Here is a 14,586-nt window from a genome sequence, read left to right as displayed (position 1 = left end):
TATTGTGGAATTTGCTGTCAAAACCCGAACTGACAACTTAAAGTTTGTATTTTGACAAGTGGCCTGCCCACATACACACACACACACACACACACACACACACACGAAACAGCCTGTCAAAGTTTACCAGATAAGTTTGGTAAAATGTTTCCCCCACTCTTTGCCAATAAAAGTTTCAGATCAGAATCACTTTTAAACATCCTCAAGGGGAATTGGTTATAATGATGCAGCCGATCAACACAAGAATAGAGTTATCAAAAAAGTGAAGGGAATTTCAATATCTGTAATGCAGTAAAAGTATACTAGTCAACACTTGACTTGTCACGATGAGTCTACTCAAATAAAGTCAAAGGTTCTTCATTTAAGTCATTTTAACTTACCTACATGTCACTTTTTGTAGTGTTGATGTGGCTGAAGTAGTAGTAGTAGTATTTGTAGTATTGGCAGTAGCAGTGGTTGAAGTACTAGTAGTATTTGTAGCATTAGGAGAAGTAGTGGTAGAAGTAGTAGTAGTGGTATTAGTAGTCACAGTGGTTGAAATAGTAGTAGTATTTGGGCTGTAGCAGTAGTAGTATTTGTAGTATTAACAGTAGCAGTAGTTTAAGTTGTAGTATTTGTACTGTTAGTAGTGGCAGTGGTTGTAGTAGTAGTATTTGGGCCGAAGTAGAAGTATGTGTAACATTAGCAGTAGTAATGGTTGAAGTAGCAGTGGTAGTATTTGTAGTATTAGTAGTAGCAGTGGTTGAAGTAGTAGTAGTAGTAGTAGTAGTTGTAGTTGTAGTAGTTGTTGTAGTAGTTGTAGCAATAGTACTAGTATTAGTAGTAGTATTTGTAGCATTAGTAGTAGCTGTGGTTGTTGTAGTAGTATTTGTACTATTAGTACTAGCAGTGGTTGAAGTAGTAGTAGTTGAAGTAGCAGTAGTTGAAGTAGCAGTAGTTCAAGTATTAGTAGTTGAAGCAGCAGTAGTTGAAATATGAGTAGTTGAAGTAGCAGTAGTTGAAGAAGCAGTAGTTGAAGTAGCAGTAGTTGAAGTAGCAGTAGTTGAAGCAGCAGTAGTTAAAGCAGCAGTAGTTGAAGTAGCAGTAGTAGTTAAAGCAGCAGTAGTTGAAGTAGTAGCAGTAGTTGAAGTAGCAGTAGTTGAAGTAGCAGTAGTTGAAGAAGCAGTAGTTGAAGTTGAAGTAGTAGCTGTTGAAGTAGTAGTAGCTGAAGTAGTAGAAGTTGAAGTAGTAGTAGTTGAAATAGTAGTAATTGAAGCAGCAGTAGTAGTTGAAGCAGTAGTAGTTGAAGTAGTAGTTGAAGTAGCAGTGGTTGCAAATAGAAAAAAATAAATGTTTAACTTACGTAAACATTGCTTTTCACAGTGCATCCTGAATTGCTGTTTATTAGCGCGCCTCCTTCCTCGTCTTCCTCATCTTCCTCGTCTTCCTCGTCAGTAACTCCTACTTGAAGCTGCCTCAGAATGAATTGTTCCCGACTCGGATCCGAGGTGAAAATCTTGTAATGTCGGTAACTGCTATATGACCGTAATATTCCGACCTGACACAAACAAAACTGTATTTCTCTGCGACTTTAATCTGAGAATGAATTTGTGTTTCCCAATCACACCTGCACGCTTCGGCTCCATAAATTCCCCACTTCAGATTGGGCGGGAGTAAAAAGAGCCCATGCAGCAGAGACCGGGAGCTGTTCCTGTCAATAGCGGTTTTATTGAAATTAATGTCGACGTTGTAAATCCGGCCGAGTGTCTTCCCAACAAACAGCAGCGTTTGTGTATGATTCTAATCACGCATATTAAGCAGCCCGCGCTCCATCAATCTTCCCGACGCCATTTTGTTACTGATGCTGAAATCATGTTATAAATGATGTTTGAAAGTAGCCTCTCGCCGCCGCCGCCGCCGCCGCCACGCGCATCAGCCGCCGCCGCGCACACTGACGCACACTGACGCACAGTGTAAACTCTGAAGAGGTAATGACATGCACTTGATTATACTAACACAACACGCAGGAAATGTGGAAAATACCGGAAAGAAGTTAAAGGACCTGAACTGTCGATATATCGTACTGTTTAAAGTAATGATACAGTATCGATATCGTAGTCTGCTGTACATGAATAGAGTTACCAAAAAAGTGAAATATCTGTAATGCAGTAAAAGTATACTCGTCAACACTTTACAGTAACATCATTTGAACTTGTCACGTCGAATCTACTTAATTTAAGTAATTTTCACTTATTTAGATATCGCTTTTGTGCTGCTGACGTGATTGAAGTAGTAGTATTTGTAGTATTAGTAGTAGCAGTGGTTGAAGCAGTGGCTGAAGCAGTAGTAGTATTTGAGCATTCAGTAGTCGTAGAGTAGTAGTAGCAGCGGTTGTAAGTAGTAGTATTAGTAGTAGTGGTGAAGCAGTAGTGAGTTAAAGTAGTATTAGTAGTAGTAGTAGTATTAGTAGTAGCAGTGGTTGAAGCAGTATTAGTATTTGTAGAATTTGTAGAAGTAGTGGTTGAAGTAGTAGTATTTGTAGTATTAGTAGAATTAGTAGTATTATCTGGGTTGTAGTAATAGTGGTTGAAGTAGTAGTATTAGTAATAGCAGTGGTTGAAGCAGTAGTAGTATTTATAGTATTAGCAGTAGCAGTGGTAAGGTAGTAGTAGTATTTGTAGTATTAGTAGAAGCAGTAGTTAAAATAGTAGTAGTATTTGGGTTGTAGTAGTAGTATTAGTAGTAGCAGTGATTGAAGCAGTAGTAGTATTTGTAGTATTAGTAGTAGCAATGGTTGAGGTAGTAGTAGTATTTGTAGTATTAGTAGCAGCAGTTGTTGAAGCAGTAGTAGCATTCGTAGAAGTAGTGGTTGAAGTAGTAGTGGTAGCAGTGGTTAAAGTAGTATTAGTATTTGTAGTATTGGTAGTAGCAGTGGTCTAAGTAGAAGTGGTATTTGGATTGTAATTGTAGTAGTAGTAGTAGTAGTTGTTGTTGTAACAGTGGGTGAAGTATTACTAGTATTAGTAGTAACAGTGGTTGAAGTAGTAGTAGTAGTAGATTTTGTTTTTTTGCAGTTCTTAATCTGTACTGCAAAAAAAAAATCTAGTCAAGTGAAGATGACTTGAATTAAGAAAGTTTTATCATAATTTGAGTATATTTCATTTGACAAGTAAAATGATCAATAAGACTTTTTGTACTTAAAACATGAAAATACATCTTACTACACTTAAAATAAGAAATAAAATCAAATGTTTGAATTAAGAAAAACACACTTATTCCATTGGTAGATCATTTTATTTGTCACGTTGAATCGACTCAAATAAAGTCAAATGTTTTTAATTCTGTGTGTGCATTGCAATTATGGAATTACCCCAATTTGAGAGACATAAATATTCTCTCAACTTATTTTATGACGCACAATCCACCAGAAACGTTACACAGTGTATTTTGAAGTCATTTTTCAAACTAAACATCTGATTAAATCCTCTTAATAGCGTATAGCGAGCTCCAAACTGTCGTCATCCTAATTCCTCAGTCTGTTTCGTCTTTGCGCGCTCCCGCCTTGTGTCTTATAATCTGGTGCTCGGTGCTTCTCCAGCTGGATAAATATCATGTTTAACATTTAAATGCTACACATGTTGGGCACTTTGCCAGAACATCAGCCCCGTCCTCGCTAACTCGCTCCGACCGCGCTCACATCTGCGCACCTCGGGGAAATTAGCAATCAACCTTTTACCGAGCTAACACCTGTACGCGAGCCCCGTACCCCCCGTAGCCCCCATCCCGCCAGCTTAATGTAGGGTCACCCCGGCGTACCCACACAGGCCTTTGTTGTGTTCACGGTAATTCCGCGTCGCTAATCACCGTCTCACGTGTGTAATTTGCATGTTGTCTACTTGTACGCGATAATAGCCGGTTGCGCGTGTCTCGAAACGCTGTCTTTTCCGCTAGCCCCTCTCGCTCCCAGCCCCGTTGTAAGTATGCACGCTCGCCGGCATGATCCCCCATTTATCATTTTGACACTGGCTACTTTTTTGAAGTGGAGAAAAATGTTGCAGTCAGCTCTTCCTCCGGCTCTCGCAGAAATCGGAGCGTCTGAGTGTGTCTCTCGGCCTCTCCTCCGCGCTGGTGAGATAGTGCAGAGGAGGCCCGTGATTAAGGAGCGCGGAACACGGCGTAGGCTCTTTACCGCGGATAAACCGCACCGAGCGCATATGTTTGTGCGTAGGGTCTGCGGGCGTGGAGCTTGTTATCCATATTCTCGTGTTTCATCCATCCACATTTCTTTATGGGAGACAAATTAGAGCCTATTTTAAGCAGCTTGTTGACCTAATGCAGATTCCTTCGACATTACTTATATTTTAGCTGAGGTTTAGCTCATGTATAATAATAGTTTTGCATCTTTTGCGATACTCAAACATTCATCCATTCATTACAAACAGAGGTGGGAACTTGCAAATCGTGACTTGGACTCGAGTCAGACTTGAGTCACTATTTTTAGGACTTGAGACTTAAAATGGACTAAGACTTGGGACTCAACTTGGACTTGAAGGTCAATAACTTGGGACTCGACTTGGACTTTAAGGTCCGTGCCTTGGGACTCGACTTGGACTTTAAGGTCCGTGCCTTGGGACTCGACTTGGACTTTAAGGTCCGTGCCTTGGGACTCGACTTGGACTTTAAGGTCCGTGCCTTGGGACTTGACTTGGAAATGAGGCCTGTGACTTGAGAAGATTGGAGAAGCACTTTTAAATCTGAATTCTTTCTATTCTGACTGTAATAATTAGCACTAAGATCTTGTAAACCCATTTAAAAAGGAAAACATAGCATTTCTACAACTTATATAAATACTCACATATAAATACACAATTATTTTTTTATGTTAAAATTTATTTATCTTAAAATTCATATACATTTCAAAAGTCTAAGCTCCTTTGGTTAAAAGACTTGAAATGACTTGAAGCTCAAAGTGGACGACCTGGGCTTGACTTTGACTTATGGGCCAGTAACTTGAGACTCGACTTGGACTTGAGGTCAAAGACTTGAGACTTACTTGAGACAAAACAATGACTTGGTCCCAACTCCGACAAACTGAGAAGTTTTTTTTTTCATTGTCAGAGTGGCGGCGCTTTACTATATTTCAAACATTACGCTTTTCTGACATGAATAATATTAACGTGATAGTCTATTATACTTCGCGTTCCCTTCGGGAAAATATCTAAAACAGAGGCTGCATGAGCCCTTTGTGCTTCATTCATTTCGTCATGTAGGCAATATGTGGAGAACACCGTATAGCCTAAATAAATAACTAATGAAGTTTACCAGCCAGTTCAATGAGATGAGACTCTCTCAGCCCAAAACACACATCTCTGGAGCGATGATTGACAGCCGACCGACAGCCACAACAAACGGCGTGGACCAGTACCCTCCAGACTTTGAAACAGAGTGGACATTTGCCCTCAGATCACGCCATTTCCACTTTCTCCAGACACCTGCGGGACATGGTAGGGGCACGGCTGAGAAAGGGGGTGGGGCTCGTGTACCGCCCATAGACGCCAGTGCTTGCGCTTGTCACGTAATAACCTGCATTTAACTCATTGGTGGCCATTATTCCAACCTGAATATTCAAATGTCCTGGTTGTAGTTGATCCTAAAGAGACCGGCTTTGACCCAAAAGTCCAAACTTTAACAAAACGAAAAACTAAAATGCCAAAATGAGGCCAGGGATAGAGATACACTTCTATTTTAAACCCATTTGCACAGATAATCAGTAGAAAAAAATGATTTTGGTGTTGCTCTTTAATATTAATCCCTATTGGTCTATCAATTCAAAACTTGTGCAAAAACATAAGCAAGATGCTTCACAATTTGAAAAGGCCTATGTACACTTTTGGTTTGTAATTTATTCACTCTTAAAACTTATTTTAAAAAGTAGATATTTGGATGTAGGGGGACCTTTGTTTGTGAGTTTTACCTTTTACACGCTTTACTGAACTTTGACCTCTGTTCTGTAGATATAAAGTTGAAAATAGTAGACTGTATGATTCATTTATTTTTTAGTCAGTAAGTCAATAAACACAATAAGAAAATAGCCTAAATGTGCAAATAGTGACTCATAATGCCGTAAGCAAATCTAACAAACATTTTCTTATGTCGTCTCAAAGGAGTAAGAAGAATAAAAGTTGTTGTTGTTGTTGTACTATTATTTAGTCATAAAGCAGTTAATGGGAATGATCTTACTTCCACAGTTTGGATAAATGCCATGAATGTGCATTAGAAACCCAAGTAGATTCACGCTTTGTGCGCTGTAGCTGGCCCCGTGCACAGATGTGATAAGTTATTCAAAAACATGGCTGCGTGTGGCTCATTAACCGCCGCTGCTCTGAAATATGTAGCAAAACGGCTAGCGTGCTAATGTGCTAATCACAATTAGCTTCACACTTTATCACACTACATCTTAATGAGGTACAAAAGTACACAGATGTACCTGCTAATGCGCGCTAATAACTGAGCTATGGCGCTGCGGCTATACCCCGCAGACGTCGCTGATCAATACGCTCACATGGACTGAGCGTGCTGATTTGGTTGGGGGTTTGAATCCAAGGAAAACAATACAAAACCAAATATTTGATTAGCTAAAAGCGAGCAGCAGCGGTCTCAAATCAAATTATCGTAGAGAGCTATGCCTATTTCAGTACAAGTATCATTTATTTCACTAATTTAGCCTTCTTTAGCAAACAAGCTAATTAAGGTAACCATGATAGAGAGTCACATTATTATTAGTGTGAGGTGGCACGAGTGAGCCGGGCTGTATAATATAAAACAAACACTGATTGCTCTTTATTTAAAATACACACTTTGTTTATATTTACACTTTGCAAATGAACAGGCCCATGTATTTGTCATGTTTAGCGGCTACAACCGTTAATCAGAATAATAGTGACTGGCCGACGGTTTAAAAAAAACAAACAAAAACAAAACAAAGTCGTACTAATCATCGTTATTTGGACGACACATACTTCAAAACACATGTCCCAAGACGTTTTATAACAAAAAACTGTGCAGGAAATCAGAATGTAAAGTAAAAGCACAAGTTTAGATTTTCAAAACACTTTGTAAACAGTGATGCGGTGGAAGAATACTTAGAAAATGCATTTAGTTACAGAATGTTGTCTATTGTATTTTGTAGGGATGTAACAATAAACGAAATATTGTGATATCGTATCATCAAAAGTTTCACAATAATACTGTGGGGCATCACAATATATATCGACTTACAAGTTCCTTTGCTTAAATGCATTGTTTTATATTAGCAATAGTTAATAAACATTGGGAACTGCATATCCCATGATTCATTTCAATGCAGACAACATGAAGAAATATCTCTAACTTGAATTCTTGTGATTATGACAGAAATAATTCACACCAAAATCTTGTCAGGGTATTTTAAAAGTTAAAAAAATGCGTCTACAATTATATTAACCTCTCCAAAATATCCCAATAAATATCGTACCATGAGATGCATATCATGATAATATCGTACCGAGATATTTGGATATCCTTACATCTCTAGTATTTTGTCATGTGTTCTGTTACGTGGTCCAGTCACAGTACTGTATTCTGAATACTTTTACACTGAGTGCAATTACATTATAGTATTAAAACATGTCATATAACCATAACAACTTTATTTTTGTTGTTATGCATCAGTTTGTGTCTAAACAGAGTAGAAAAATCACACATTCGTGCACTGTGACAGCTGCGTTCTCTATTTTTCTCACTAACACTGTGGAATTCAAAACCAAAATTACACAACAAAGTACTCTCGTGTTTTCCTTTTAATTTAGAAAAGTAACTGCATTGTGAATACCACAAAATGAAAAAGTAACTGTATTTGAATATGGTTACTCAAAATTTGTTCTCAGATTAAGTATTTTCGGTACATATACTCAGTTACTTCCCAACACTGTTTGTAAATATTTTTCATCTAGAAGCCTTCAGTCACCACATTTCAGTGTTTATTTGTTTGAAAATGTATTATAATAATTCAAAAATCAATCCATAAAAAATGATTTTGAGTAATACAGTGACAATAATAAAGGTGCATTGTGTAACTGTTCTGGTGAAAGGCCCGTCACCATGTTTCTGAGCAATTTCCATAGAAACTGGAATGATTCACAGTATGACTTTAAACAGCTCCACTTTACATTTATTAAGTTACAGGAGTTTTTTTTGTTTTTTTTGTAATAGCTCCAGCTGTTTCATCCTGCTATTGTGTCATTGGCACTTTTTGACACCTTTGTCTTTGTAAGAATGTGAGAGACAGACAGTTTGTCCTATTATGTAGATGGTCAAGTACCAAGTACCGTATTTTCCGGACTACCGCGCGCCCCAGCAATCCACAGTGCCTCATACACGAATCCACTCAGGTGTCCCAGCACAACTTCAAAGCCACACCACCCGCAGCGCACACAAACACACACGGAGCAGACAGCGACCGCACAGCGAAACACACCCACAGACACACTCATCACTCCACGCCAACGAGGAACGGAACAGAGGAACGAACTGAAAAAGCAAGTGCAATGTGCCACTTCTAGACACAACTGAACAACTGAGTCACTGCAAACACGCCGACAATCCATTGGTCCCAGACAGCACCCTCCCTACACGCCACAACTGAACAAAGCCCAGAGTCACCGTGAACGCACCAAACAAACAAAGTCCAACTGACCCATCCAACTGTTGTGTTCCGTTTAAGGTCCAGTGCGGTTTATTTGTGAAAAAAAGTTTTAAAATAGACCATTTTAATGACAGTGCGTCTTATAATCCAGCGCGCCTAATAGCCCGTAAAATATGATAATTAAAGGTGCACTATGTAACTTTTCTGATAGGGGGAGTTCCACATTACAGCATTAAACTCCTCTATCTTGCTTTTATCCAATTACCGCCATTATAGTTGACTAAAAAAAAAAAAAAAAACAAAACTGTTACCTTGGCCCATTGGCGTCATCTACTCCATGGGTATAGAAAGGTTTAATGCCATATTGTGCGAAATTTCTACTAAGTGATGTCATCTCCATGGAGACAAGCATGTGCCAAATACCCTCCACCACAAATGTTATACAGTATATATTTTAAATTGTAAAGCCAAGATTGTTTTAGTTAAAATTGTTCACGTGGTGCTAGTAGTACATGTTTGATGATAGTCAGAGAGGCCATTGCCACAAATTCCCCGCCACATTTCTCTCACTCTGCCCCGGGGCGGCTGCGGTTACAACAGCTCTTCAAAACTTTTTTCATCAAATCCGCCTCACACAAACTTGTAACTCTTTTCCAGTCTCTGCGCTGGAGTTGATTGTCTCAGATTGCACATACCAACCTTCAACGTAAACAAAGCAAATGGCAGCGCGGGTACATTCTTCTTCTCCTCCTTATTAAGACGAACGGAGTCGAGCGCCGCTACGTTTAGAAAGACATCGCCATCTTTAACGCGAATACAATGACAAAACAGGTTCACAGTTTGCCGTCAGCTCTATTCTTTACTGTTAAACCTTCAAATTATGGCCCCACTCGAACGCAATGGCATTTCTGTTGGGTTTTCAGTGTATATGTTCTGTCCTCTGCCCAGTTTTAAGCAGCAGAAGTGCCAGTTCTTAACCTGTATCAATGTTTTTGGATTGATTTAGTATTTTGAATGGATTGGGAAGGAGAAGATTTCCATAGATGTTGCTGTTTAAACTTGAAGATGTCCATAATTTTTACTGTTTAAACTTGAAGATTTGTATAGGTTTCCATAGGTTTTGCTGCTTGAACTTGAAGATTTCCATAGGTTTCCATAGATTTTGCTGTTTAAACTTAAAGATCTCCATAGATTTTGCTGTTTAAACTTAAAGATTTCCATAGGTTTTGCTGTTTTAACTTGAAGATTTCCATAGTTTTCCATAGGTTTTGCTGTTTAAACTCAAAAATTTCCATAGTTTTCCATATATTTTGCTGTTTAAATATGAAGATTTCCCTAAGTTTAGCGGTTTAAATTTGAAGATTTCCACAAGTTTTCATAGGTTTGGCTGGGAGTGGGCTCCAACAACCAAATATGTCTAATGTCTAAAGGTGCTCTACGTAACTTTTCTTGGGCATATCTGCCACCTGCTCGTCTCCATGGAGATGTTATTGCTTTGCCGGGAATGATTCACACATTGTATTAAAACGATCTATCTACAAACGCAATAACATCTTCATGTAGACATCAGTTTGCAGACTTTCATTATTTCATCTTTATTTTTTACAACTTCATTTCTTCTAGATAAATTTCACCTATTTCTTTTGGCAGGACTGATTACTGAAACAAGGTTATGCAACTCTATAATGCCATACTGAGGAACATTCCTTGTAATGACAAGGGCCCTTTTTGTTATTATTATTATTATTAACAACTGTTCCCCTTGAGTCTGTTCATTTCTTGACAAATTGCACTTCCTTTCCTAGTGACCGCTGCTGGACCGATTACACAAAATGACCACATTACTTAACCCAATAATGCCGTACTGCGGAACATTGTAATCCATGTAATAACACCACTGGGACGAGCAAGGGCACTTCTTTGATTATTATTATCAACATTTCTTCTTTAGTCAGTCAATACATTTCTTGGAGATTAATTGCTCCTCTTTCTAGTGACAGCTGGACTGATTACGCAAACAAATGAGCGTGCTAAGGTAATGTTTTGTAGCTCGGTAATGCCACACTGCAGAACATCCCAGGCCATGTAATAACACAACTGGGACCTTCTTTGATTATTATTAGCAACTGTTCTTCTTTAGTTTTTTCGTTTCTTCTATTCAGCCTTCTTCTAGTGACAGCTGAACACAGATGACTTCGCTGAGTTAAGTAGTTCTGAAACTGTATAATGCCATACTGTGGAACATTGCAGGCAAAGCAGCAAAAACTAAACAGAAAAAAACAGTTCCCTTCTTTGACTATTAGTATCACTTATTGTACTTCTTTAGTCAATATATTTCTTCACTATAAATTGCACCTATTTCTAACAAATGAACTGATTACATGAATGAACGATCACCCTAAATTAAGGTTATGTAACCGTATAATGCCATACTGTGGAACATTGCAGGCAAAGCATTAAAGTCTACACAGAAACGAACCCGTTCCTTCTTTGACTATTATTATTAATTATTGCACTTCTTTAATCAATACATTTCTTCACTATAAATTGCACCTATTTCTAACAAATGAACTGATTACATGAATGGATGATCAGGCTTACGGGGGCACCACGTGAATCCTCGCAAAACTACTGGCGTAGCATTCGGCGGCACGGGGGTCGTTCGTCACGGGCGTCTCCGGAATTCCACCTCCAGTCCTCACTTATGCGGGTATGGAACCTTCCCACCGTCCCCCAAAGTCCAAACTTTTGCCACCCGGATGGCAATGTCATACTGTGGAACATTCTCCATTCTACCGTCGGGAAAAGCACATCTGTTCTTTGAATTTTATTAACAACTGTTCAGTAGGCTCTATTCACGCTCATCAGAAGACATTTGGAAACATGCGAATGACGACTTCCATTGTACTTACAGAAACTTGGCATGTGATAAAACAGTGGCTTCAGCAGCAGAGTCTTCACAACCTGCCAGAGCTTTCCATGAGGGACGGAACTCTAATCGTGTCATCTATGTCACTTACAGGCAGCTGGTTGGAACTGTTGATCTGCCCAAAATAACAAAATGCTGCAGTGACATCTAGATGAATAAAACCGGGCCATTTTCTCAGTTTTCTCAGATTTTGTCTGGATTACTATGCCAACAGAGCCCAAAGGAAGTCGTCTTCTACATGGTTCTAAGAGTTCTTTCACACCGACAGCAGTTCGTGCGCACCAAACGTTCCATTCGAAAACAACAGCCCTTGGTTCGGTTCGTTGTTGGTCTGATAGCATCACACTTGGATCAACACTAAATCAAGCTTGACTCCGCACCAAATGCCAAACTCTGGTGCGGTCCCTCTGGTGTGAACGCCAACTCGAGTCCAAACCATAGACAGTAGGTCTAAACGAACTATACGAAATACAAAATGGGAGGGCAGGCTCGGACTACCGAATTGAGCTCGCGTCTTGGCATTGCTTCCAAGAGGTCTGCCGTGCTGGAGAACTTCAGCCTACATTTCATTCGGACCAATTTTGGTTGATTTGCAGGTGTGAAAATCCCACACTGGAGTCTATACACTACATAAGAACAATTTTATTGCCTGGTGTGGACCAAATAATCAAACTAGTGATATGAAAGAGCCCTGTGAAAGAGCTTTGTGACATCAGCATGTATAGAGCCCATTGCACACATTTCTAGTGACCGCTGCTGGACTGATTACGCAAACAAATGGCCACATTATTTAACCCTATAATGCCATACTGTGGATTATTGTAATCCATGTAACAACACCACTGGGACAAGCAGGGCCCCTTCTTTGATTATTATTATTATTATCAACAACTGTGAATTTCTTCGAGGTACATTACTCCTCTTTCTAGTGACTGCTGAACTCATTACACAAACAAATGACTTCACTAGGCTAATGTCATACTGTGGAACATTCCAGTCAAACCAATCACATCTTCATGAAGACAAGCGGGGCCCTTCTTTGATTATTTTTTATTATTATTAACAACTGTTCTTCTTGAGTCAATTCATTCGTGCAGATATATTGCTTCCATTTCTCTTGACTGCTGCCGGACCGATCGCACAAACAAATGAGCGCGCTAAGCTAACATTATGTAACCCTGTAATTCCGTTTGCTTTGGGCTCGATGATGACCTGATCCCACGCGTGACATTTACCTGCGCTCAGACTAATATTCCCACTAAACTGCATCAATGGAAATCTGAATAGGTATCTGTATTGATTGTTGTGCGATCGAACGCTGACATTACGATGGCTCTCACCGTGTAGCTGGAGGAGGGTGGCTGATAAACCACGCGTAATGTGACCCGGGCCTGTGTGTAGGAAGGTATTTATCACGTCGCGTGAACTGAAATCTGTACACACACTGAAAGCGAGGAGACCTGCTTCTGTTATGGCGACAAAAATCAGGTCTCCATAATGTAAATCCTTTGTTATTAGATCAACATTGTGGTTTGAAGTTGAGTTAAAACAGGTTAAGACGGGGTTTAGGTGGTTACATGCTGCTCTTACAACATGCCGCTATTTAGACACTGACGTTTAGTTGTCGGAGTAGTGGTACTTTACTATTTTCTAAACTTTCTGCTTTTCCAACATGAATAATATTAATGTGATAGTCTATTATACTTTTACACTCCCAGATATCATAAGATGCTTCGGCCGGTACAAAGATAGTAAAGTGCCAGGATACAATTGTACTGCAAATATCTGTTATTATGAAGCTGGCTGCTGTGTGTGTCGAACAAATATGACGTGCTGGAATGGGGATAGTAAAAAGTGTCAGAAAACCGGAAAATCTAAATAGAGACACAGGCGGTGGACCCCAAGGTTGCGTTAGTAGGGACAGTGGTTCAAGGTGCTTTTACCAGATCTTTAGTGTCTTGAAAATGTGAAAAACAGAATGAGTTAGTAGTCCAACAAGGTTCATTTCATTTTCCTATCATTTCTTTTTAGACCAAGGTTTTGTTTGTTTTCATAAATAGTGAGATAAAGTCTGCACACTTATTCCCAATGGCAACGTTTCGATCACTGACTTTCTGTGTTCACTGTAGTAAACTACCACCAACGATATACCTTTACCTTTTATAACATTAGTTTGTTTTCATACCTGACAGTTTGGACTGCTCACTAGCGGTTTTCAGAGTGGTCACATGACATTGCTGTGACGTGTCTGGTCAGCTGATTTAAACAGGTTTTCAGGCCATCTTCCTACTTGTGGAGGTCGGGCTATTTGTATTTTTAAAAATTTTTTATTGCTACTTATTTAGAAGTTTCTTACCATTTTTATATGTTTTTACTCAGTGTTGTTGTAATATAATGTGATGTGTGAGCTACTGTGTCCAACTCATTTCCTTGCGGATCAATAAAGTCTAAGTCTAAGGCCAACAGCGCCATTTGCAGTTGAACTTCTTCAAGACAGTATTCCAGATGTGTGAGACTAAAAAAGCCCCTTTGTCCTAGTTTATCTGCTCAGGTGTGAAACAAACTAAACATTGGTTTATAAATTAGAACATAGAACGGTTTGCAGTGGTCCAAAGTTATTCCTCAGTTATCTTATGCATTCAGGACATCCTAAATATTCACCACAATGAGTTTATAAGAGCTTTTCAGAAGTCTTAGGGTCAGTGTGAAGTTTTGCAGTGACGTGACAAATGAGAAATCCAATTTGTCAAGTGGACAAACGTTTATTTAGGTTGAAAACGTTTCACAGCTCATCCAAGCCGCTGGTCAGACTCTGATGGACACTGTCTTATATCTGCCTGAAAGGAGGAACCAACTACACTGAAACTACTCTGAAACTATCACCCTACTTGTTCACAGTTTCTATTTGTTAGTTAGGCCTATTCATCTGTATCTGAGTGAGCGAACAAGTAGGGTTTTATTTTCAGAGGAGTTTCAGTATAGTTAGCTCCTCCCT

This window comes from Boleophthalmus pectinirostris, unplaced genomic scaffold (genome assembly GCF_026225935.1).
Source record: "Boleophthalmus pectinirostris isolate CB_2022bp ecotype Guang Dong unplaced genomic scaffold, ASM2622593v1 HiC_scaffold_17, whole genome shotgun sequence".
NCBI classification, from domain to species: domain Eukaryota; kingdom Metazoa; phylum Chordata; class Actinopteri; order Gobiiformes; family Gobiidae; genus Boleophthalmus; species Boleophthalmus pectinirostris.
The sequence above is the reverse complement of the archived record's forward strand: the minus strand, read 5'-3'. Positions refer to the sequence as shown.